Source organism: Fukomys damarensis, unplaced genomic scaffold (assembly GCF_012274545.1).
Source record: "Fukomys damarensis isolate Sample0158 unplaced genomic scaffold, DMR_v1.0_HiC HiC_scaffold_39, whole genome shotgun sequence".
NCBI classification, from domain to species: domain Eukaryota; kingdom Metazoa; phylum Chordata; class Mammalia; order Rodentia; family Bathyergidae; genus Fukomys; species Fukomys damarensis.
The window spans coordinates 41,640,432-41,665,069 of NW_022900951.1; the positions used below are offsets into that span (position 1 = coordinate 41,640,432).

At 44.0% G+C, this 24,638-nt stretch overlaps 1 long non-coding RNA gene across 2 annotated transcripts; it reads right to left on the bottom strand.

Annotated features, from left to right (window-relative positions):
- Nucleotides 1–1,747: 1,747 nt before the first annotated feature.
- On the bottom strand, nucleotides 1,748–24,638 carry LOC104875788. Of its 2 annotated transcripts, XR_784176.1 has the most exons (4): nucleotides 24,439–24,638; nucleotides 5,560–5,686; nucleotides 4,928–5,036; nucleotides 1,748–2,001 (listed from the first exon to the last, which is right to left on the bottom strand). It is a non-coding gene; the product is annotated as an uncharacterized LOC104875788 (long non-coding RNA). The 2 variants fall into 2 exon arrangements; XR_784175.1 differs by lacking the exon at nucleotides 24,439–24,638 and having other exon boundaries at nucleotides 5,560–5,711.

The following is a 24,638-nucleotide window of genomic DNA, read 5'->3' on the forward strand; positions in this document are numbered from 1 at the left end:
GGGGTGAAGGGAGGGCACAGACGAGGGGAATAAAATGAGAACCAAGACCTTTCATGTAAAGGTACAAGATCCCAATAATGAACGTAATTGTACCGTTTACCTAAAATGTACCAATAAACTCAATAAAAGAAAGAAAAAAAAAGATCCGACCTCAGAATAAACTATTCAGAATGACTGGGGATGGAGCTCAGTGCAAAGGCACTGCGGTCATTCTCTAGCACTACAAACAAAAGAAGAGAAAAGAAAAGAAAAATCCACATAGACACAAAGAACTATGATTGCTAAAATAGGTATCTGGCATAGTCATTTGTATTGGCAGTTTAATAGGAGTTGCTACTAGGTAACTATTTTATAGGTACAGACAGTTAAAGCAAATAAATAATTGTGTCAATGTTAGCAGGAAGCAAAATTTTCATACTAAGAGACAGATGTAAATAGAAAAGAAGTAAAAGTCCTGCAGCCTTCTCTTTGAATGGAAAATAACGGTCGGAATCCCTGAGATTCTCTTCCCATATGTGCGTTCCCTTGCTGTGTGCACTGAGAATCGCTTGAAACTGACCAACCTAGCGGCACTGGGCAGTCCTGGCACCCGCATCTTGGTGCTAAACATTTCCCATTTACACAGGCTACGTCTCCTTGCTGAAAGGACACATGCTCAGGCTGGGACAGGGAAAGATTTACCTGAGGCTGGAACGTCCTATCATCCCAGAAAGCAGAGGGGCCGCCAAGGGTATGGGGACGAGTCAACAGGACACGGGGCCCCTAAAGGAACCCCGCTGGCCGATGCTGGGGCAATGTCAGTGTCCACAGGAATATCTGCCGGGTGCGGGGACACATGCTTATAATCCAGGACTCTGAGAAAGCAGCCCGGCCCGGGCAACTTGGCAACACCCCGTCTCCAAATGTAGAAAGGGTGGAGGACTGGTGATCTGGCTCAGTGAGAAGGCCCTGAGTTCAACTCCCAGTATCGCGTAAAGGTGGGCTGGCATGTACAGCAGCTGTTCAGTGCCCTGACTTTGACCCACAGTGCTGCAAGTTAATAATATCGATGATGATGCTGGTGATGATGAGATGATGACAAAGAAATTGGAAGGGGAACAAAAGAGAGGCTGAAGGTTAATAGTCATAAGAGGAATACGAGCTGCACATAACATGCAAAGGCAACCCACAGCTGTCTCAAAAAACATAATACAGGCCTGGTTCTACACTTGGAATGTTAGGCTAGGGAAGCTGAGGCAGGAGGATCATGAGATCAAAGTCAGTGTGAGCTACTGAGTAAGACCTTGTCTAGAAAACCAAAAAGAACAAAAACAAACGTTTTTCTAAATTTCTTACCCTGACATTTCTCCCGAGAGTGAATTCTCGTGCTTGATGAGTTTGGAGCTACAGCCGAATGTATTATTCCACATTCAGAACATACACAGGGCTTCTGCGTTCATCCCCACACGCCAAACAACCAAACGCAACAAAGCGGACGAAGCATGTAACGCAGCGGTTACATTGTTGCACCTTCATCCCAGACGAATGAAAACTGTGCTCAAGGAAAATGTGAACACGGATGTTCATAGCCCTAAACTGGGAGCAACACAAACACCTTTGAGCATTAGGGGTGGATGTTCAAACAGGCCGTAGTTCATGCACACTATGAAGCACGGCGTACGGCAACGAGGAACGAGCCAGATGCACGGGTTTCGACGAAATTATTCTACGTGAAAAAGCCAGTTCGGACAGTCACATATATATGCAGGTATTGTTTTATTTCTACAACGAACTCAAACAGTAGCCACTGAGGGCTTCCAGGGCCTAGGGCGGTGGGGTGCGTGGGCCTGTTCTGCTGCAAGGAGGAGAAGAGGGAGCTTCGGGGGATGGAACCATCTTGAACCTGGACATAACTGAGGGGAAGAAACTGAAACGAATGCGCAGGAAACTGGTGAGATCAGCATAAGCTGTGTAGATGGGACCCACGTCGATTTCTCCACCGCACGTTACCATCTGGAGAATCTAGGAAAGAGCACAGAGGACCTCCTTGCACAATATTTCTTACCACGGTATTTGGATCTACAGCTATCTTGAAGTACAAAGTCAAAGGAAATAATGGAAGAATTCATGCCCCACTAAGTAAAAGAAAAAACCCCGAGTCCACAGTTGTATGAGTAAAAAGAAAATGTAAACAGAACCTTTATGGAGAATGGGATATTTGCTCATATCAAGTAGCTCAGCTGGACACATGCGTGGATCACCAAGGGAAAAAACAGTAACTTTGAAGGAGAGAAGGGAGATGTGGTGTAGTTAAACTGGCCCTGTGGAACAGGGTGGAAAATTGCTTCCTGGTTCCCCTCACAGCTTGGTCGGCGTTTGTGACTATATGGAATCTTCCAAAATAGAGCCAAGCAGTTATGAGGCTTTCTATACCTTCACACCGGAGTTGAGAATCTCCTGAAACTTGGGGCTGGGAAGCTGCACAGTCAATCTCTCCAATTAGAAGAAGGAAAAAGAAACTAGGCCCCATTGGCTTACAGAGAATAACAAGCAGGTAGCATGGAGTAGGGAGGTGGAGAGATAGGGCTCCGTAGCTGCTCTATGGCCGACAAAGTACTGGCACTTTGAGTAAAAGGGCTGTGTACCAAACACACAGTTACCAGTGGACTCGGATAGCACAGCCATTTCCAAGACAGAAGAGGCTGAGAGAAAGGAGTTGAGTCTCGCTCATGAGTCAGCAAACTAGGCCCGCAGGCCATTTCCCCCTACTGCCTATTAGGGTCAATAAAATATTCCTGGAGCACAGGCCTTTGCACATTCCCTACGGTCCCGTGGTGGGCACACCTAAGGGGACCTGTCACGGCTGTGTCTAGAATCCCGAGCCTCATGCGGTCATAGGTAGGGCCTTATCAGAGGTGGATGGACCTAGGTAGAATGCGGGATGTGGGGATTAAGTGTGCGTGATTACTAATTTAGTCCACGGATTGCTTTGGCACCCAGCCTAAGCCCGGCAGCCTAGATAGAATAGACAGGAGGTAGAAAGAAGCTGCCAAGGTCGCCGGGACTCGCTGGTGGTGCCTTCTGCCTGCCCTGCTCTGCCACGGACCGTCTCTCCTCCGTGACGCCCTCTGCCAGGCCACCCTGCCTTGGAGCCAGCCGACAGCGGTCGGAAACCTCTACAAACTGTGAGCCGAATAAAGCTTTCTCCCTTTATCTCTGAGTGTCGGGTATTCTGCCTGAGCAACAAGAAAAGTCATGAAGACGGACGCCAGTGCGAAAAGCCTCGTGCTATGCCCTCCACTTCAGCGTGAGCAGGACGTGGGCAGCCTGCTCACCAACAGGTGAAGCAAAGGTGGTGACTCGTCAGTGCCCTGAGGAGGTCTCTCCGGATGTGGAGAGGGCGCTGCTCCTGATGGCCTTGGTGAAGCAAACTGCGGTGATCCGCACCGTGGAAGGAGAGGCTCACGTGGCGGGAAAGCGCGGCCCGGTCCTAACAGCTGACACCTCGAACCCACCACCGCAGTGACCCAGTTCCCCGATCACCGCGAGAGCCTGGAAAGGAACTCTGAGCCTCCTAGGACGAGAAAACAGGGTGGCACGCTGAATATACACTGTGACACCCGAGCGGAGGACCGAGCTAACCTGTGCCCAGACTCCACACTCGTGGGAACTGTGAGAGAGCAGTAAATGGTGCTGAAGCTCGTCAGGCGGCAACAGGAAATGAACAGAGCTGCTCTGACCCTTCGGGCTTGAATTGCGCCTGTGCAAAAGACACTACATGGCCGGTGAAGCCTAAATATCGACTATCTGGCCCTTTACAGAACAAGGTAACTGACTCCCTGAAATCATCGTGAGTTCACGTTAGGACACCAAGAACTCTCCAGAATGTTTTCCTGTCCCCGTCCTACCTCGTCTCCGCTCCGTTGTCACCGAGCACAATTTCCTCGTGTCCTCGGGAACTCCATCAACATCAGTGACCCAGACCTCACTGAAGACTCAACGATATTGAATGTGGCCCACCTCTGAAGGGCTCCATCCATCCATACTTAATCTATTCCCTCCCTGGATTTTACTCCATCGGGGAGTCGGTCTCCCTTCTGAGACAGGGGCACATTTTTGTCTTTATTCCTCTTCTTACGTTGTGGAGCTGGGTTTGGAACGCAGACCTTAAGCACGATAGGCAAACGTCTTACCACAGAGCTCCAGTCCCAACCCTGAAGGGGGTCCCTGTTTTGGCGGTATTGAGCATTGACTCCGGGGCCTCACGCACACTAGGTAACTAAGTGCTCTAATCCCGAGTTACCTCGCCCAGCATCTGTTGTCTCACGCCTCAATGAGCTGCCAAGCTGGCTGAGAACTTACTGTTCTCCCACCTCCGTGTACCAAGAAGGTAGGGTGACAGGCGTGAGCCACCATGGCCTCCTGGGTGTGACTCTCTCCCTGGGAACTGGACCATATTCCTCAACGCCTCCGTTCCGTGACCCAGGTAACCATCAGAGACTGAGGCCTCAAAGAGTCTGGGATCATAAAGACCGACGCCCTGATGTGGCCCGATTTTCACAAAGAAAGTCAAGAAAGCTGGTGCGGGTGAAGAACGCGTCCCGGAGGAGACACGCACTGCAGAACGCGGGATTCGAGGAGGCAGAGCAAATGAAGAAAGGGTTGTCGCGGGAGTCCATCGCCTTTGTTGGGAGGACGTCACAGAACGAGCACAAGGACCACTGCAAGTTTTCCACATTGGCCAGAGAAAAAGGAAACTAAAACGAAAGGGATCTGTGAATGGGACTACCAGGAAGATCATCTCCAATGTAACTGCGTGCTTTTGTCAACTGGCCTCAGTGACACTAAGAGTCAGGACTGTCCTCGGTACCATTTCCTAGGTGTCACTGCAGACCTGTCCCACGGGATCCTGCAGCCAGCATTTCCTTTGCGGGTGACTCACACTCACCTGGACTAGTCTGATGTGGGCTGTCGCTGCCGCTTGGAAGGCACAGCTTCTCCCTCAGCTTCTCCCTCGGTTTTCCCTGCGGAGCGGCGACGCTTGGATCTATGAGACACTGTTCATGGAAAATCCAATTAATATGCAGGTCCCAGGATCTCTGGGGTACAGAATGCAAAGTGGCAATGTGCCTTTACGCATCAGCAAACTGAATTCATCTACTCATGCAGAGGAATAGAAAGAATGCTGCTAGGGGCTTAACTCTCTGTGACAAGTTGGCACAAAATCTTAGAGAAGGTCACCAGTCCCCTGAGTCTCAAGAGTTGAGAAAGGACCTAGGGCTGGGGGTGGCGCCCACTGATGAGGCACTTAATCATCATGGGTGACACTGTGGGATCCACCCCAGTAAAGGAAAGGAGAGAGAGAGAGAGAGAGAGAGAGAGAGAGAGAGAGAGAGAGAGAGAGAGAGAGACAGGGAGATGGAGAGAGGGAGAGAGGGAGGGAAGGGGAGAGAGATAGAGAGAGAGAGAGAGACAGACAGACAGACAGACAGACAGATAGAGATATGGACAGGCAGACAGAGAGAGACCCAGTGCTACAGGCAGGGAGTACTCTGGACAACACAGCAGGGCCGTGCTCACCCACGAACATGAAGTTCTTGTAGATCTCCTGGGTCACCTCTTGGTACAGCTTCCATTTATCAGCGTCTAGCAACTGCAGCTCCTCCCAGGAGAACTCCACAGTCACATCGGAGAGTGACAGCTTTTCCTGTAAGAAGCGCGCCCTCTTACTCTGCTGGGGACCCCTATGGACAGCAAGCCAAGACGCCAAAAGAAATGTACTACAGAGCTTGTCCCTGGGATGCTACACATGTGGCCTAACGTGATGGAGGGTTCGTTTTATACATATATATTTGGGGGTGGTGCCAGGGATCGAACTCAGGTCCTTGCACTTGTGAGGCAGGCACCGGAACCACTGAGCTAAGTCTCCGGCCCCTCATTATATTTTTGAGAGAAGCAAAAATCTTTGCAAGTGTCAATCAAGAGGAACAAAGAGCCCAATAGCAAAGCAGGCGAGAGGCTGGCCATAGCCGTGCGCAACTTTAACCTCAGCTACTGCAGAGTGTGAGGCGGGAGGGCCTGGGCCACCTGGCGAAATCCTGTCACAAAAGAGAGAATAAAACGATCTGTGGATATAGTTTTGGATAGAGCACCCCAGGACCGATCCAGTTTGGCAAATATAATCAGACAAAGACAAATAAATGAAACAACTCACAAAAGGCCTTTATATTATTATCGTCGTTGTTAGTTAACAGGGCTAGATATTGAGGCCATACTCTTAAATGAAAGAAATGAGACACACATGTGTAAATACCGAATAGTTTCTCGGGTGTGAAAAACTAAAAGTGTAAATAAGACACAAATTGTATAACTGACAACGTGAAATAGGAAGGAAAGGGCTGATGGACTAGAGGAAGTAGGAACGGTTGGGGAAAGGAAAGAAGGGAAAAGAAAAAATCTGAGAAAAGGAAAAAAGGGAAACAAGGTCTTTGTAAATAGGGAAGGGTGCAGGGGGTGAAGGGAGGGCAGGGGTATGGGGACAAAATGAGAACCAAGACCTGTCATGTAAAGGTACAAGATCCCAATGATAAACAACTATACTGTATACCTAAATGTACCAATAAACTCAATGAAAAGCAAACAAACAAACAAACAAACACAGAAAACAAAACAGGGATAAAAGCCAGGGGCACTCTACCTCTGGGTGGGCTACAACTTTAGCTTCATTTAGCTATTTTTATTTTGAGACAGCATCTCATTAAGGGGCCCTGGCAAGACTCAAATTTGTGATGCTCTTGCCTCAGCCTCCATTGTAGCTGAATCGCAGGTGAAAACTTTGTCAGTGTCCCCCGAAAAGGTGCTTGGCTTCATTAGTCATCCTCGAAATGCAAAAAGCACAATGTAATATCATGTTGTACCTAAAAGATGGCAAAAATCAAAATGACTAACCAGACAAAATCATGTTAAGGTTGCAGGGGAAACGGAACTTTTGCACAGTATAGATGTGAATGTAGAACTGTACAAGCTCTCGGGAAACTGTTTCCCGGCATCTCAAACAGCTGACTGAGCAACTGTAGTGCACTGTACTCAGTGGAATCGCAGGCGTGTTTTCCTAAGGACTTGTGTGTGAATGTTCACAACAGCTGGATCCCCCAAGTCGCCACCCTGGAACCCAGTCTAATGCCCATCCTTAGAAGAATAGGCGGGCCTGGGGTGCAGCTCAGTGGAGGAGTGTGTGCTCACCGTGGCCAGGCCCTGGGGTGATTCCCAGTGCCAAAAATATGAGAGGGGGAAGGGAGGCAGAGACACGGATGGAGACAGAGACAGAGAGGGAGAGGGACAGGGAGAGAATGTGAGAATGGATAAAGACGTTATGATCTATCTCTAGGCCAGAATGCAACCCAGTATACTGCAGTGATGTGAATAAATATCCCAGATACAATGCCAAGGGGAGCTGGTCACACAGTCCACACCTCTATGACTGCATTCTCTAGAGCCCGAGTCATGCAGGTTAACATTTGGGAGTAGAAGTACCGTCTGCAAAGCAAAGCAGGTGTGAGCTTCTGGGGTGGCTACAAGTGCTCTGTAGCTTGTCCCGAGTGCCGGTCACACAGATCAACACAATGAGATCACGTCCCATTGGCATGAGGATTTGTGGACTCTAGTGCCAATGTTGTTAGGATAAAGTTCACCTTGCAAATGCCATTTCACCGCGCCTTACCTCTCTGGGCGTCCCTGGTTCATCCTTGAGAGAAATGGTCAGGACCTTGTGGGGCACCTCTCTCAGGGCCCCACTGACATGATCAGAAGGAGTTGGGGGAAGAGCAGCAGGATAAACCCCTTTCCCTGGGCACGAGGACTTGCAGCAATAGGCCCACGAAGTAGGTTGCAGAGCAGAGGGCGAGGGACACAGACAGCGCTCCTCCTCGGGAAAAGTGAGGCGCAGCGCATGGGACAGGGCCTGGCCACAAAGGGAGGGCACAGGAAGTGTGTCCAGCACATGAGAGGGATCCACAGAGGGAGAAGATGGGGCCCAGGCTCACAATGACTGAGAGCTGCAGGTTACTCCATGGGGAGAATGAAGTCTGGCGCGCGTGTGTGTGTGTGTGTGTGTGTCTAGGCAGAAAGACATATATGAAGAGCAATAGGAGAAACACACAGGGGAGTGAAGAACATGAATGAGAAGAGACAGAATGAGATGGAGATAAATACAGAGTAACAGTAATAGGGAATTCATGACAGAAACAGAGAAGGAGACAGAAAGACGGACAGCTAGACAGAGAGAACACAGGCCAGGACAGACTAAAGGTGCTGCTTCACCCCAGGTCCAAAAGCAACAGGGCCCAAAAGACAGGAGACCGAAATGACCAAAACCCCTGAAATTTATCGGGATGGAACCCTTGCCAGGCGTGGCGCTGCTGAGCTACATCCCTGGCTGTTTTAAATGAAAAACGCGGGCGAACAATATGCCAGTGATGAACATACCTTTTGAAAATAAAATATTAGCAAACATTAGCCAGAGCAGTTAGACAAGAGAAAGAAACAAAAAAAACGAGGATAGGAAAAGAAGTTAAATTATCATTATCTGCAGATGACACCATACTCTCCATAGAAGAGCCCAAAAACTTCACCAAATGACTTACATTTTTGTTTTATTGTTTATCTGTTTCATTGAGTTTATAGGTACTTTTCAAGTATACAGTAAGTGTACATTCATCATTAGGATCTTGTACCTTTACATGACAGATCTTGGTTCTTGCTTTTTCCTCATACCCCTGCCCTCCCTTCACCCCCTTCACCCTGCCCTATTGACAAAGACTTTGTTTCCATTTTTTCGTTTTTTCACATTATTTCTTTTCCCTTCTTTACTTTCCCCTCCCCTTCCCACTTTCCTTTTAGCCATTTTCTTCCTATTTCACACTCTCGATTATACCATTTGAACCTTATTACACTTTTAGTTTTTCACACCAGAGAAACTGTTCGGTATTTACTCAAGTGTGTCCTATTTATTTCACTTAAGAGTATGGCCTCAGCTAGGCATGGTGGTGCACGCCTGTACTCCCAGCACTCGGGGTGCTGAGGCAGGAGGATCGCTGTGAGTTTGAGACCAGCATGGGCTACATAGTGAGTTCCAGTTCAGTCTCAACTACATAGTGCGACCCTGTCGCAACAAAACAAAACAAAACAACAACAACAAAAGAGTATGGCCTCAATGTGCATCCATTTAGCTATAAAAGTTTCTAGTTTCTCACTCCTTATGTCTGTGTAGTACTCCATTTTATAGAAAAACCACATCTTTCTCCAGTCTCCATTAGAGGGGCATTTGGCTTGTGTCCAAGTTTTAGCTATGACGAACTGTGCCGCTATAAACATGGGTGCATATATATCACTGTGGTATGATTCTTTTAATTCTTTTGGAAAGATACCCAACAGAGGGATAGCTGGGTCAAATGGGACCTCTAATCCTAGTTCTTCGAGGTGTCTCCATATTGCTTTCCACAGTGGTTGCACCACTCTGCACTCTCACATGTAATGGAGAAGGGCTCCTCCTCCCCACAGCCCCACCAGCATTTGTTATTGCTTTACTTCTTGATAGCAGCCATTTTTTCTGAGGTAAGGTAGAATCCCAGTGTTGTTTTCATGAGCATCTCTCGAATGACCAGTGATGTTGAACATTTTTTCATATATGTATTTGCTGTTTTTACTTGTTTGTCTGTTCATTTCAGATGCCCATTTTCAAATCGGGTCTTTGTATTTCGGAGGGGTCTAATATTTTTAGTACTTTTTTTTTTTTTTTGACACAGGGTCTCACTATGTAGTTGAGACTCACCTGGAACTCACTATGTAGTCCAGGCTGGTCTCAAACTCACCGTGATCCTCCTGCCTCAGCCTCCTGAGTGCTGTGCTTACAGGTGTGCGCCACCATGCCCGGCTTTTAGTTCTTTATATGTTCTAGATAGTAGTCCTTTGTCTGAGGAGTAGCTGGTAAAAAATACTTTTCCCACATTGTAGGTTGTCTTTTAGCTCTGTTGGTGGTTACTCTTGTACTGCAAAAACTGTTTAATTCAATGAGATCCCAGTTGTTGTTTCTTTGTGGAAGTTCTCATGCTGCTGAGGATTTGTTCATAAAGTCTTTTCCTATGCCAATGTCTTCAAGAGTTCTACCTAATTTACTTTCCACTAAGTTTATTGTTTCTGTTTTGATATTTAGATCTTTAATCCTCTTAGATGTTCGTTTAGTGCATGGTGAAAGATAGGCATCGAATTTAATCTTTGGCAGGTTGAAATCCAGTTTTTCCCACCCCACTTATTAAAGAGGCTATCTGTCCTCCACTGAGGATGGTCGGCTCCTCCGTCAAGGACAAGTTAGCTGAGTATGTCTGTTTCTTTTTCTGCTTCTTCTAATCTATTCCATTGATCCTCGGGTCTTTTTCTTGGCCAGTATCATGCTGTTTTTATCACAGTGGCTTTGTAGTATAGTTTCAGGTTGGGAATTGTGATACCCCCTGTCATGTCTCTGTTGTCTAGAATGGTTTTTGCCATTCTAGGTCTCTTCTGGTTCCAAATGAATTTTTGGATTGTTTTCTCAAGTTCTGTGAGACATACTGTTGTGATTTCAATCGGGATTGCATCAAATCTGTACAGAAGTTTTGGAAGTATAGTCATTTTCACCATGTTTCTTCTTCCTACCCAGGAGCAAGGATGTCTTTCCATCTTCTTATATCCTCTTCTATCTCTTTTTTCAGAGTGCTGTAATTTTCAGTGTAGAGGTCCTTTGTCTCCTTCGTTACATTGATTCCTAGATATTTCCTTTTTTTTTGGCTGAAATTGTTGGATGAAAGGAACTGTTTCCCTGTTTTCTCTCTCAGTGAGTCTGTTATTTGTGTACAAGAAGGCTATTGATTTTTGAGCGATGGCCTTGTATCTAGCTACTCTGCTGAATCTGCCAGTGAAGTCTAGAAGTCTTTTGGCAGAATTGTTTGTGGTCTTCTATGTAGAGTATCATATCATCAGCAAATAGCGATAGCTTATCTTCTTATTTTCCTATTTTTATTTCTTTTATTTCTTTCTCTTGTCTAATTGCTGTGGCTAATGTTTCTAGAACTATATTGAATAGGAGTGGTGATGGTGGACATCCTTGTCTTGATCCTGATTTTAGCATGAATGTTTTCAGTTTTTGACCATTTAGAATAATATTGTCTGTTGGTTTTTCATAGATAGCCTTTAGCAGGATGAGATAAAGACCATCTATTCCAATTTTCAGCAGGGTTTGTTTTCTTTTTAGCATGAATGGGTGTTGAATTTTGTCAAATGCTTTTTCTGCATCTATTGAGATGATCATATGGTTTTTGTCCTTGACTCTGTTAATATAGTGTATTACATTCATTGATTTACTCATGTTGATCCATCCTTGCATCCCTGGAATAAGTCTGACTTCTTCAGGGTTTATGATCTTCCCTCTTGATGATTCTGTATTCTGTTTGCCAGCACCTTATTGAGGATTTTTGCATCTATGTTCATTAGGGAGACTGGTGTGTAGTTCTCTCTTTTGGTTGGGTCTTTCCCTGGTTTTGGAAACAAAGTAATACTTGCTTCCAGGAATGAATTGGGAAGTATTGCTTCCCTTTCAATTTCATGGAAGAGTTTAAAGAGTAGTGGTGATAGTTCTTCTCTAAATGTCTTGCAGAATTCAGCAGTGAAGCTATCAGGACCTGGGCTTTTCTTTGTTGGTAATGTTTTAATTACATTTTCAATTTCATGGAATATAATTGGGGTATTTAGACTTTATATCTTCTTCATTCAACTTTGGAAGTTCATATGTATCTAGGAATCTGTCAATTTCTGCTGTATTTTCCATTTCATTAGAGTACAGGTTTTCAAAGTAGGTACTGATGCTCCTCGGGATTTCTGCTGCATCTGTTGTGACTTCACCTTTTTCATTCTTAATTGCATTGATTTGAGACTTTTCTTTCCTTTTGTTTTTTTTGGTACCAGGAATTTAACTCGGTTCCTTGTGTTTGCAAGGCAGGCAGCAGAACCACTGAGTTAAATCTCTGGCCCTCTTTCCCTTTTTTTATTTATTAGGTTGGCTAAGGGTTCATTGATTTTATTTATTCTTTCAAAAAAACAACTCTTTCATTCATTGGTTTTTTTGTATAGTTCTCTTAGTCTCCATTGCATTAATTTCTGCTCTTATCATTATAATTTCCTCCCTTGTAGGAGCTTTCGGGTTGTCTTGCTCTTTTTTTTTTTTTTTTAGAAGCTTAAGGCTAAGCATTAGGTTGTTTATTTGAGCTTGCTGTGTTTTTTCCTCGTATGGGCACTTACTGCTATGAATTTCCCTCACAGAAATGCTTTCATTGTGTCCCACAGATTCCTGTATGTTGTAGTGGCATTATCATTTAATTGTAGAAACTGCCTAATTTCTTCTTTAATTTCCTCTGTGACCCAATGGTTGTTCAGTAGGGTGTTATTTAATTCCCATGTGTTTGTGAAGTTCTTGCGGTTGCTTAGGCTATTGATCTCCAGGTTAATTGCACTATGGTCTGATAATATACATGGGATAACTTCAATTCCTTTGCATTTACTTAGCATGTTCTATGAGCTAGCATGTGGTGTTTTGGAGAATGACACGCGTACATCCAAAAAGAATGTATATGCTGATTTTGTGTGTGTGGGCAACCCTCCGTAGACATTTACTAAGTCTGTCTGTTGTACGACTTGGTTCAGTTGTTATTCTGTTGTTGACTGTTTTGTCTAGATGATCTGTGTATTTGTGTCAGTGGAGTATTGCGGTGCCGCTCTACAATTGTATTAGTACTTATTTCATTTTTCACATCCATTCATATTAGTTTTTTATATAAGGTGAACACCCAAAAATCAATAGCCTTCTTATACACAAATAACAGACTCACTGAGAGAGAAATAAGGGAAACAATTCCTTTTACAATAGCATCCAAAAAAATGAAGTATCTAGGAATCAACCTAATAAAAGAAGCAAAAGATCTCTACACTGCAAACTACAGCACTCTGATAAAATAAATTGAAGAGGGTATAAAAAAATGGAAAGATATCCCCTGCTCCTGGGTAGGAAGAATCAACATAGTGAAAATGGCCATACTCCCAAAACTTCTATGTACATTCAATGCAATGCCAATTGAAATTCCAACACTATATTTCACAGAACTAGAAAAAGGAATATAAAAATTCATTTGGAACCATAGGACACCTAGAATAGCAAAAGCCATTTTAGGCAACAGACACATGGCACTGGGTATAGCAATTCCCAATTTGAAACTATACTACAAAGCCACTGTGATAAACATAGCATGGTACTGGCAAAGAAACAGGCCTGAGGATCAGTGGAACAGACTGGAAGACACAAAAACAAACTCAGATGTACTCAGCTACCTCATCTTTGATAAAGGAGCTGACCATCCTCAGCGGAGGAAAGATAGCCTCTTTAATAAATGGTGTTGGAAAAACTGGATGTCAACCTGCCACAGATTAAAACTAGACCCTTATCTTTCACCATGCACTAAATTAAAATCCAAATGGATTAAAGATCTAAATATTAAAACAGAAACATTAAAGTTGCTGGAACGTAAGTTAGGCAGAACTCTAGAAGACATTGGCATAGGAAAAGACTTTATGAACAAATCCTCAGTAGCACGGGAACTAGCAGATAGACTCAACAACTGGGATCTCATCTAATTAAAAAGCTTCTGTACTGCCAAAGAAACCATCAGCAGAACTAAGAGACAATCTACAATGTGGGAAAAAATTTTTACCAGCTGTTCCTCAGACAAAGGACTATTATCAAGAATATATAAAGAACTCAAAACAATGAGCGCCCCCAAATATAAAGACCTGATTCAAAAATGGGCATCCGAAATGAACAGACATTTCTCAGGCAAAGAAGTAAAAGCAGCAAGTAAATATATGAAAAAATGTTCCACATCAGTGATCATTCAAGATATGCAGATGAAAACAACACTGAGATTCCACCTCACCCCACAAAGAATGGCTGCTATCAAGAAATCACACAATCACAAATGTTGGCGGGGTTGTGGGGAGAAAGGAACCCTTCTCCATTGTTGGTGGGAGTGCAGACTGCTGCAACCACTATGGAAATCAATATGGAGATACCTCAAAGAGCTTGGACTGGAGGTTCCATTTGACCCAGCCATCCCTCTGCTGGGTATCTTCCCAAAAGAGCTAAAAGAATCATATCCCAGAGAAGTATGCCCACCCATGTTTATAGCGGCACAGTTTGTGATAGCTAAAATTTGGAAACAGCCCATTTGCCCATCCGTTGGAAAGTGGATAAAGAAGATGTGGTTTTTCTATAAAATAAAATATTACTCAGCCATAAAGAACGAGAAAATAGTTTCATTCATAGGAAAATGGATACATATTGAATATATACTCCGAAGTGAAATAAATAAGGCACACTTGTGTAAATCCCGAATAGTCTCTCTGGCGTGAATAATCTGCAGTAATACAGAAGATCCTAACAAGATTACTGACACTGAGAAATAGGAAGAAAGGCGCTAAAAGTGTAGGGAAGGTGGGATGGGTAGGGAAAGGTAATAAGGGAAAAGAAAAAAATGTGAGATAATGAAAAGATGGAAATAAAGTGTTTGTGGATGGGGAGGGGAGGAGGGGGTGAAGAAAGATCCCAACAATGAATGTAACTGTTGTATCCCTAAAATGTACCAATAAACTCAATTAAAGCTGAAAAAAATATTAGTTTTTTATAGTTGGGGGCAGTAGTATTTCCTGCATATATATTTATGACTGCCATTTCTTCCTCTTGTATTGTTCCCTTTACAAGGACATAGTGGCCTTCTTTATCTCTCTTAATTAGTTTTGGTTTGAAGTCTGTTCTGTCTGCAAATACAGTAGCTACCCCCGCTTGTTCCCAAGCTCCTGTTGCATGGAGAACTGTTTTCCATCCTTTTACTCTCACTCTATGAATTGCTTTGTGGATTAAGTGGGTTTCTTGCATACAGCATATTGTTGGATTCTGCTTCTTAATCCATCTGCCAGCCTGTTTCTTTTGATTGGTGAATTGAGGCCATTAACATTGATGATTATAACTGCTATGTATTGACTTTTCATTGTCATGTAATTTTCCTGTTGTTAGTTCTTTTGTTTTTTATTTTATTTTATTTTATTTTTATTTTTATTTTTATTTTTGGTGCTGGGGATCAAACTCAGGCCCTTGTGCTTGCAAAGCAGGTGGTGGAACCACTGAGCCAAATCCCTGGCACTTCTTGTGTTTTTTAATTTTCCACCTCTCCTGTTAATTTCTTGCCTTGCCTGGTATATTTGGTGTGTTGGCTCTCACAGAGTTTTGGTCTTCATTTTCTTTTTCCAGAGTATTATTTAGAAGTGTTGGGAGTGCCTTGGGTGCCGGTTTGTTGTTCATGAAATTGCTCAGGTTTTCTTTGTCGTGGAAGTATATTTCTCCATCAATTCACTGAATGCCTTATAAACACATACCAATACAATAAAATAAAAACTTGATCATATCCCTTTATTACACTTACTGAGACCTATCTTCCCAGAGAAAACCATCCCTGACTTCACAATCGTGACTTTTTCATGTCACAACTGTGGTAGTACATCGATTTGTGAACAACTATTTTCAAGGATGAAGGACATGATGAGTGAACACTGATTACAAATTTCTGACAAAGACTTCCATCATGGCAGGCTACAGACAGAAGGACTAAAGGGATCTTCAGATCCTGCAGTTAGGGCTTCAGGGATTCGTGGACTGCAACAGGTGAAACACAAGAAAGAAATGGATTCATGGACAGTAACAGGTGAAACATGGGGAAGAAAGGGTGTGTCCGCAGCACTAAAACAAGTAATCTTCACCCTTACCCCCATATTCTCCCAAACGGCAGGGAGCTCTGTGTCTCTGTGGTATCCTGTGAGCCACGGAAACCTCCTACTTCCAATACAGACCCACTGTGAGCCTGAGGAGACAGAGCTGGTAGGCAGAGAGCCATGGACTGCAACCAGTAAGACTTAAGGGAGAAACAGAAATACAACAGCCCTAGAGCAGACCAGGCACTCCCCTAGTATTCCCCCAAACAGCAGAGAGTTTGTTGTCAGCATGACATCGTGCCCACCACCCACTGTCCAGCACTGGTAAGGAAACCCCCTTCCCCCTGAGGATGGCTGCTGAGCACCTGAAGCCCAAGCACGGAGCCCTAGATGCCACAGTTCCTGGGCAGGGAGTTGCAGACAGCATATAGTGAGTCAAGGTGGAGGAGGCGGGGAGACACAGCAAAGCCAGCCCAGAACAGGTACTCCCCTACTGTTCTCCCAAACACCGGGGAGATCTATGTCAACCTGATATCCTACTCCATGGCTCACCATCAGACACTGCCAAGGGAACTACCCTGCCCCCCGCCGGTGGGGGCTCAGCAACTGCAGCCCTATTCTGAAGCCCTGGGTGCCACAGAACTCAACAGCAGGGGGTCATGGACTGCAATCAAAGACACATGGAGGACAAAGGGAGATACAACAGTGCCATCCCAGACCAGCCACTCTTGTACCGATCTCACAAACACCAATGTTGTGTTCTCGGGAAATACTTCGCACTCCTGATAGTATGACTACTGCCCACAGTTTGGCACCAACAGGAGAACTTCTGCACACCTGTCCAAGGGCTATTGAGCAGTGGAGAGCCCTAGATGACATAGATGTTGTGGGTGGGAAGGTGACAGTTTTGCAGAGAGCAGAGAAAAAGATCCAGAGGATGACTGACAGAGACTCTGTTTAGCTACAGGATAAGACACAGCACATTCAGCTGTGACTACTGCCCACAGTTTGGCACCAACAGGAGAACTTCTGCACACCTGTCCAAGGGCTATTGAGCAGTGGAGAGCCCTAGATGACATAGATGTTGTGGGTGGGAAGGTGACAGTTTTGCAGAGAGCAGAGAAAAAGATCCAGAGGATGACTGACAGAGACTCTGTTTAGCTACAGGATAAGACACAGCACATTCAGCTGTGGATAACTATCAGCATATGAGGAGGCACTGAACTTGTCACAACTTCCTTTAACCTCCAATTACACTTCCCTCCCTCTGCATCCCTTCTCTTGCTACTACAAATATTCTATCAAACCTCCTCTACACCAGCCCTTTATTCAAGATGTAAAAATAGAATCAACCGAGATTGATCTACCCTCTTTTCCCCAATCAATGTCATTTCTCCTTTTTCCTTGTTTGATTGACTCCCTTCCCTTCCTCTTCTTTTCTTCCTGTTACCCACCACATCCTTGTCTACCTGTCAGTAGTGGCATATTATAATAGGCAAGAGTCACTGAGAAAAGAGTGAAATAGTTAAACAAGTTTTTTTTTCAGCTTTAATTGAGTTTATTGGTACATTTTAGGGATACAGTACAGTTACATTCATTGTTGGGATCTTGTACCTCTACATGGCAAGTCTTGATTCTCATTTTTTCCCCTTACCTCTGCCCTCCCTTCACCCACTCCTCCCCTCCCCATCTACAAACACTTTATTTTCATCTTTTCATTCTCTCACATTTTTTCTTTTCCCTTTTTACTCTTCCCCTACCCATCCCACCTTCCCATGAGAACTATTATAGCTGGATCTGTTTAAATTGATATAACCAACAGGGATTCTCTCCTTACAACACAGTGATTGGACCTAATCCTATAAAATTAAATAGGTGGAACAAGTACAAAAACACGAAAAAGCAATCAAAGTCAAAACAACATCACTGGAAAGTATACATTAACCAAAGGGTTCTCAATACCAGCAACGGAGTTGCCTAGCTGTAAATGACCCACTATGCTTAGCACACATGCATGTGCGCACGTACACACACACACACACACACACGCATACACACACACACAGAATAACACAGAAACCTGAAAAAGTGCAAGATCAGAATATCAGAATACACATTCTTTGCAGCAGCACAGGGAACTATCTCCAACATTGACCACATACTAACTCATAAATCATGCTTAAACAACTACAAAAGAACAACGAACAGTCCAGTAACAACCAGTAACAAAAAGTCTACGAGCTAAGAAAAACACAGGACTCAATGCATTCGCCACTGAATTCTATAAGAAATTCAGGGAAGATCTAATGCCAATACTCTTGCAACTCTTTAATGAAATTGAAAGACGAGGGGGTGAAGGGAGGGCAGGGGTAAGGGGAAAAAATGAGAATCAAGACTTGTCATGTAGAGGCAGAAGATCCCAACAATGAATGTAACTGTACTGTATCCCTAAAATGTACCAATAAACTCAATTAAAGCTGAAAAAAAAAAAAGAAATTGAAAGACGAGTACTGTCAAAAGCAGTCCTGCATTACAATGCTAGACAAGGACACAACTGGAAAAGAAATCCACAGGCTAAGTCTGTCTAAAGAACACAGATGTAAAAATTCTCAAGAAGATACAAACAGCATGCAACAAATCATTTAAGAAAATCATACATCATGATCAAGTAGGCTTCCTCCCAGCGATGCAAGTCTAGTTCACCATATACAGATCTATAAATGTAATACAACACATAAACAGAAGCAAAGACAAAAATCACACGATCATCTCTACAGATGCCAAAAGGCCTTCGACAAAATTCAACACCCATTCACAATATTAAAAAAAAAACCTGAAGGAAATAGGTTTAGAAAGACCTTATCTTAACCTGATAAAAGCCATTTATGACAAATCTACTACCAATATCATATCAAATGAGGAAAAGCTGAAAGCTTTCCCTCTAAAATCAGGAGCAAAACAAGGATGCCCACTATCAACGCTCCTGTTCAATATAGCACTCAAAACTTTAGCCACTGAAATCAAACAAGAGAAAGAAATAGGGATAATTATAAGAAAGGAAGAAGTCATGCTATACTTATCTGCAGATGCTATGAACCTTTACATAAAAGATACAAAAATTCCACCAGAAGTCTCTGAGAACTAAAAAGGAAATTCAGCAAAGTTTCAGGATACAAAACATGCACGGAAAAAAAACCCCAATAATGTTCCTATACACCTATGTAGCCAAGAAGAAAGAAATTAAGAAAACATTCACAGTCACTTCAGAAACTTAAACAGTTAGAAATTAACCTGATCAAGGAAATGAAAGACCTCTAATGAAAACTATAGATGCATGAAAAAGGAGATACAGGAGCATATCAGAAAATGGAAAAATAACCCTTGTTCCTGATAGGCAATACCAGTATTGTCAAAATGGCCATATTGCCAAACCTGATATTTAGATTGAATGCAATCTCACTCAAAATAGTAACAACATTCTATTCAGAACTAGAACCGGAAAAAACCTATCCTAAAATTTATATAGACTCAGAGGAGAACCAGAATAGCAAAAATAATCCTGGTCAAAAGAGCAGAAGAGGTGGCTCCACAATGCTGGATTCCATGATATACCACAAAGAAAGCCACACTGATAAAAAATAGTATGGTACTTGTTAAGAGAGAGAGAGAAAGAGAGGGAGGGAGAAAGAGAGAGCCATATGGATCAGTGGGATAGAATAGAGGACGCAGGAACAACTGCAGGCACACTGAAACATCTAATTTGGACAAAGCCACCAAAAACATATGATGGAGGAAAGGTAGCCTCTAATACAAATGGTGCTGTGAAAACTGGCTACCCACATGCAGAATATTGAAACTATCTGTATCTCTCACCATGCACTAGACTAAAGTCGAAATGGATCAAAAGCCTTGACATGAAAACAGAAACACTAAATCTGCCAGAAGATAAAATATATAAAAATCTTAAAGACATATGTATAGGAAACAACTTTATTAACAGAACCTCAATCCCAGCACTCGGGAGGCTGAGGCAGGAGGATCTCTGAGAATTTGAGTCCAGCCTGGGCTACATAGTGAGTTCCAAGTCAGTCTCAACTACATAGTGAGACGCTGTCTCAAAAAACAAAAACAACAATAAAAAAACCAACAGAACCTCAACTACATAAGAAATAATATCAAGAATCAATACAGGAGATTATAACAGATTAAAAAGCTGCTGCACAGATAAGGAAACAGTAAAAGAAGAGACAACCTATAGAATGGAAATAAAAATTTTCCTCAGACAGAGGACTAATATCAAAAATATATTAAAAAACTCAAGAAAATAACATCTAAAAATAAAAGATCCAATCAAGACATGAGGAACTGCCACAAAATGAGTTATATAAAAATGCTGGGATTATAACTCAGTGCAAAGTCCCTCACCTCAGTGTTCAGAAACACACATATACATAAAATCAGTCAGATAGATATTGAGGCTCACTGGAGTAATAGCAGCAATTAGGAAGGCTAAGGCAGGAAGATTGCAACTTCAAGGGCAAGCCTGACATTCTCAAAATAGGAAAAGGGGGGGTAAATGAATCAGTTGAAGTTGTATGAAATGAAATACTCTTAAAAAAAAGATGACGAGGGGTAATTCTTAATGATTAAGTATAAAATCCAAATTAATATCAGGCCGGGCGTGGTGGCGCATGCCTATAATCCCAGCACTCGGGAGGCTGAGGCAGGAGGATCGCTGCAAGTTTGAGACCAGCCTGGGCTACATAGTGAGTTCCAGGTCTGTCCCAACTACATAGTGAGACCATGTCTCAAAAAGAAAAATCCCATATTAATATCAAAATTCACAGAGACCTTTTTATCAAATAAATAAGATCGACTTTCATGAAAGAATAACTATGGCAAATTCAACAAAATTGACAGTTGTATCATCACTAGAAGACATATTATCCGTGAATAAAAAAAGGAAGGAAGGAAGGAGAGAAAGAAAGAAAGAGAGAGAGAAAGAAAGAAAGAAAGAAAGATAGACTGAGAAAGAGAAAAAGGCAGATAGATTAGAGCCAGGTGAGGGGGCAAACACAGGTAATCCCAGCATTCGGGATGCTAAAGGAAGAAGACTCCAAGTTTGAGCGCAGGTGGGGCTACACACTGAGACCAAGCCTCAAAAGGAATCAACTAACAAAAGCAAAAACAAATAAACAAGAGCAAGGCTAATAAACAAAATTATCAATTAACTCAGAAAAACAATTTAATAGACTCCAATATTCATTATTAAATCAGTGGAAATTTCACAGCCCTAAAAAATACAAACCTACAGTTTACATCATATTTCATGTGAAAACACTGAATGATTTCCTCCTAAAATTGGGGAAAAGACAAGGATGTCTACTTTCACCACTAAAATTCTTCCCACTGTTAAAAATTCTAGCTAACCCCATAATGCGAAAAAAAGAAATATAAGAGTGCAGGACAAGTGGCATATGACTATACTCCCAGCTACTTGGGAGGCTGAGGCAGGAGGATCATTTGAATCGAGGAATTCCGGGCTAGCCTGAAATATCTAATGAGACCCGGTCTCTAGAAGAAATAAATAATAACAGGCATAAAGATTCAAAAGAAAAAAATGAGGCTGTCTCTATTGTTGGAAGAAATACATTTATATATAGAAAAAAAGGACTCTATATAAAAGTGAAAAAAAACTTGAAAATTGTAACTGAGTACAGTATGCCAAACGCCTCAGGATACATATTAACATAGAAACGTCAGGGCTGGGGATTTGGCTCAGTGGTTCTGGCACCTGCCTGGCAAGGGTCCAAGTTCGATCCCTGGCACCAAAAAACAAATACACAAACAAACATAGAAACATCAATCATATTTCTATATTCTAAGAATGATCATGTGGAAACTGAACATTTAAAAAAATACCACTTATATCTGAGCATAGCAGCCCTGGACTGTAACCCCAGCTGTCTGTGAGGCTAAGACAGGAGAAGGAAAATTTCAAGTTTGCACCCAGCCTAAGAAACAGCACCTTAGCCGGACCATGTCTGAAAATGAAAACACGGTCAAAATGTAGCTCAGTGTGAAGAACTTAGGTTCAATGCCTGGTACGGCCCTCTGCTAAAACAGAGGCAAAGATACACAGAGAGACAGCAATTTAGTAGTAGTTGATCAGGCTGGTCTTGAATTCCTGGGCTGAAGCCACATGTCTTCCTAAATCTTGATAGTAGCTGGAGTTACAGGAGTGTACCATCACGCCCAGCTACACCCGATTGTGATACTTTTTCCTTTTCTTTTTTATAAGTCAAGATCCAATCAGGAGACTTGCGTGTGGTGGGCAAGTGCTCTCCCACTAAACTACATTGCCCGGCCCTGATTACTTGTAAATGACCTTTCTAGTTTATTAGAAGAGAATTCAAGGAGCTGGGTGTGTTGCACAGTAGTAAAGCACATGCTTAGCATATGTGGAGCCCCGGGTTCAATCTTCAGCAATAAAAAGAAAAATAAGAATGTAATACGTATCTACATCTACCAGCGCAATGTCACACAATATCAACTTTAACTAAACTCAGTATCTACCATCGATAAAATTTAGAGATGTTAAGGCTACCAAACCCAGCCAGTCAGGGAGTAACCTCAGAAACTTGCCCCATACCTAAAGGGAGACACAACAAAACGGACCAGAAATGATGAAACACTGCTTATTATTTTATTCATAACTTTACAAATTACATGGTAACTTAAGATTATAGGTTGTTTAATATTTGTATGAATATGTACATGAAAATGTTCCACCGATTCTTTTTTGTGGTTCTGGGGATGGGACTGGGGTCCTCAGGAATCCAAAGAATGCGTGCTCTCCCTAAACTACATACGTCCAGCCTCTCACTTGATTTTTGACAAAGGTGCAGAGGTAAATGATGGAGGAGAGCAATTTTCAAACCAATGGAGCTAGAGCAACTGGATATCCCGAAGGAAAACCAAAGCAAAGGAAACTACCTTTGGCCAAAAAACAAGCACAACCCAAATTGACCTCTCTTTCCCTCCCTCCCTCCCTCCGTCTCTCCCTCCGTGTCTCTCTCTCTCTCCCTCCCTCCCTCCGTCTCTCCCTCCGTGTCTCTCTCTCTCTCTCTCTCTCTCATTTTGAAGTACTGGAGACTGATGATGATAGGGCATACACACTGAGCTACATCCCTAGTTCCTTTTTAAATTTCTTTTTCTGAGGCAGGTTCTCTCTAAATTGCCCAGTGGGGTTCAAACTTCCAACCCTCATGGTCAGCCTCCCAAATGCTGGCAGGACAGGCATGGGTCCCTATGCCCGGTCTGCATATTTCTTTAGCTAATTATAATGTTCATCTCAAACTAATGGCCAGCCTCATATTAATGGTTAGGCACATCCAAATCATCTCTTCCATTTACTAAAAAGACCAGGTTGACCCTTGTCAGAACATAATACCTATTATAAGGGACAGCCAATGTTTAAAAACTTAGGGACTAGAGGAGCAAATGGCAGAAAGGAAAGTGACACGCAACTTTGTGAAAAGAGAGGTTTCCCGGCTGACCTTCAAATACTCAATAAACTTGAGCTGTTGGACCTATGAAAAACTGAAATAAATTTCAGAGAAAGAAATGTATTTGGCTATTGTATTTGGGGATACGTGTTCTGGCCCTGTTATTCTCTATAAAGGAAATGGCAGTTATTTCACCAGGAATACTTCATAATAGGGCAAAAGACGCCAGGAGGAAAACCAACCAACCAACCAACCAAGCACGAAAACCAAAAAACTATCCAACGGTGACCTGAAGCCCTAATGTAATCCCTCACCCCGAAGACGGTCCACCACTCGGCCCTGGGCCTCATCCCTCGGCCCTCGGCCCTCATCCCGTCATCCCTCGGCCCTCGGCTCTCATCCCTCGGCCCTCATCCCTCATCCCTCGGCCCTCGGCCCTCATCCCTCGGCCCTCATCCTGTCATCCGACGGCCCTCGGCTCTCATCCTGTCATCTCTCGGCTCTCAGCCCTCATCCCTCGGCCCTCATCCCTCGGCCCTCGGCCCTCATCCCGTCATCCCTCGGCCCTCGGCCCTCGGCCCTCATCCCTCATCCCTCGGCCTTCGGCCCTCATCCCTCGGCCCTCATCCCGTCATCCCTCGGCCCTCGGCCCTCATCCTGTCATCTGACGGCCCTCGGCTCTCATCCTGTCATCTCTCGGCTCTCAGCCCTCATCCCTCGGCCCTCATCCCGTCATCCCTCGGCCCTCATCCCTCGGCCCTCATCCTGTCATCCCTCATGCCTCGGCCCTCGGCCCTCATCCCTCGGCCCTCATCCCGTCATCCTTCATCCCTCGGCCCTCGGCCCTCGGCCCTCGGCCCTCATCCCGTCATCCCTCGGCCCTCGGCCCTCAACCCTCATCCCTCGGCCCTCATCCCGTCATCCTTCATCCCTCGGCCCTCGGCCCTCATCCCGTCATCCCTCGGCCCTCGGCCCTCGACCCTCATCCCTCGGCCCTCATCCCGTCATCCCTCGGCCCTCGGCCCTCATCCCTCGCTCCTCGCCACACTCTCCGTTACCGACCGCACATATCGCCACAACTTGGACTACAGTCCCGGGGCCCACCACTAACCGGTTCTGCCATCCCTGAGAGAAGCAGTTGTCGAGGTGAGTTGCGCACACAAGGTCGCCTTCTGCCTAAGGCCTCTGCCTTCTGTCGCTCCTCGCTCCTCGAGATCGTTTGAGCGAATGCGCAGATTCAATGGCTCTAAAACGTGTTCTTACACCCCCAAGTGGCCCTTGGAAGAGGCTTGGGCACCTTAGGAGGTGGGC